Raw genomic sequence first — 2,111 nt, 5'->3', positions numbered from 1 at the left:
TTGGCACATATTAAAGGAATTTTCTCTTTTTGCGTAATTAAATATAAAGACCTAATTTTGGTCAGCTTTAAAGATGATCCCTCATGGGATTAGAGGACTCTGAGACACTCAGGTCTTGTTTTGGTTTACTTTTTTTTCTCTTTACTTTCAGTTGACATGTGATAATCGTACATTTTTATGGCACACAGTAATATTTTGATACATGCATAAAGTGTGTAACAATCAAGTCAGGATAATTAGCACACTATAAACAATTTTTTTTTTTTTTGAGACAGAGTCTCGCTCTGTCGGTCAGGCTGGAGTGCAGTGGCATGAACTTGGCTCACTGCAACATCTGGCTCCTGGGCTCAAGGAATTCTCCTGCCTCAGCCTCCTGAGTAGCTGGGATTACAGGCATGTGCCACCACGCCTGGCTAATTTTTTTTTTTTTTTTGTATTTTTAGTAGAAATGGGGTTTCACCATTTTGGCTAGGCTGGTCTCGAACTCCTGACCTCAGGTAACCCGCCTGCCTCGGCCTCCCAAAGTGCTGGGATTACAGGAGCGAGTCACCGTGCCTGGCCAACATTTATTATTTCTTTGTGATGGGAGCCTTCAGAATCCTCTTAGCTTTTCGAAAATATGCAAGCATATACAAGTAACCATATTTACCTAAACTGCAGTTGTGTTAGAGCCCATTTCTCCCAATTAGCTGTAATTTTATATCCAATTACCAACCTCTCCCCAAGCTCCCCTCCCCCTTACCCTTCCCAGCCTCCACCAGAGCCCATTTCTCCTATCTAGTTGTAATTCTGTATCCAATAACCAACCTCTCCCCAAGCTCCCCTCCCCCTTACCCTCCCAGCCTCTACACCCATGATTCTATTCTCTGCTCAGCGTTTTTCTTTTAGCTCCCATATAGGAGTGAGAACATGCGGTATTTATCTTTCCGGAGCTGATTTATTTTGCTTAACATCATGTCCTCCAGGCTGAGACTCAGGTCTTGACCGAGAGAAGTGATGAATCTGCAGGTATCATGGAAATGGCCAGGTTAGAACTTAATTTGTACTTAATTCATAAAATAATAGCTTTGTTTTCAAATTTCAAATAACTTGAATATAATCTATTTCCCCCTCCTAAAGTGTATCACATATTAAATGAAGAGTTTTTCTTTGTATATATATTTTTAAAAGACCTGCATTTAGTTCTATTAATAATGATGTACAATGGGACGAGATCACTCCTCGGGATTCAGTGTCTGAGCAAGAAGACAAAGCTTGGGAGACAGTGTGTAGGGAGCCCGGTGAACTTTACGTGATGGGAATGAATTGGATTCCGGTCATAAAGTAACCGTTTGGGGTTTGCTCTTGGCTGGATTCTGGGTCACTCCACATACACATATAAAGACAGAGTCCAGCCCTGGCATATCCTGTATGTGAGAAAAACTTTCTGCCAAAACCAGGCTGGATACAACATAAAGAGTGTGAGAATGACTTATGAAATGAGTCAGATTCACAAGATGATCCTTTCAGCTGCTCCAGGGAAGAAGGAACAGACAGACAGCAAGATAAATTTGCAGAAGAGTTATGATGTCAGTGAGCCAGCGGCACAGTGCAGGGTGAGGCAGCCAGAGCACAGAGAGGCAGCAAAAGCCACTCGGACAGGTGTGGGAGGGACACGGAGCCACGGCCCATAAAACCCAAAGGACAACTGTAACAATACTTTTTAGTATTTAAAATGCAATTTCTTATTAATCTACTTCATTGACGTTCATAGTTTGAGATGTTCCATATTTTTCTGCTGTAACTTTGTTCCATTATCTTGTACCAAGCAGAAAAGTTGCTAGCATTGAGCATAAAGTGAGTGTCTAAATGGTTTTGTGGCTAAAAGTTTATTTGCCCTGCTCAGGAGAAACTGTAGATTTGTCAGTGCCAAGATTAATCACAGGACAGATACTCACGAAGCCTTGGTCATCGATAATTGAATCTGCAAGAGCAAAAAATGGGCACAGTGGCTCTGCAGCAGAAATCTTAGCAAATGTAAAGATATGGGTCCCATCATTAATGTTATAAAAGGAAATCATTCTCATACCCATATCCAGGAAAACGCCTACCCTGCGTAGCCCGGGACTCAC

This window comes from Mandrillus leucophaeus, unplaced genomic scaffold (genome assembly GCF_000951045.1).
Source record: "Mandrillus leucophaeus isolate KB7577 unplaced genomic scaffold, Mleu.le_1.0 Scaffold2, whole genome shotgun sequence".
Classification (NCBI taxonomy): Eukaryota; Metazoa; Chordata; class Mammalia; order Primates; family Cercopithecidae; genus Mandrillus; species Mandrillus leucophaeus.
This window is presented reverse-complemented; position numbering follows the sequence as displayed.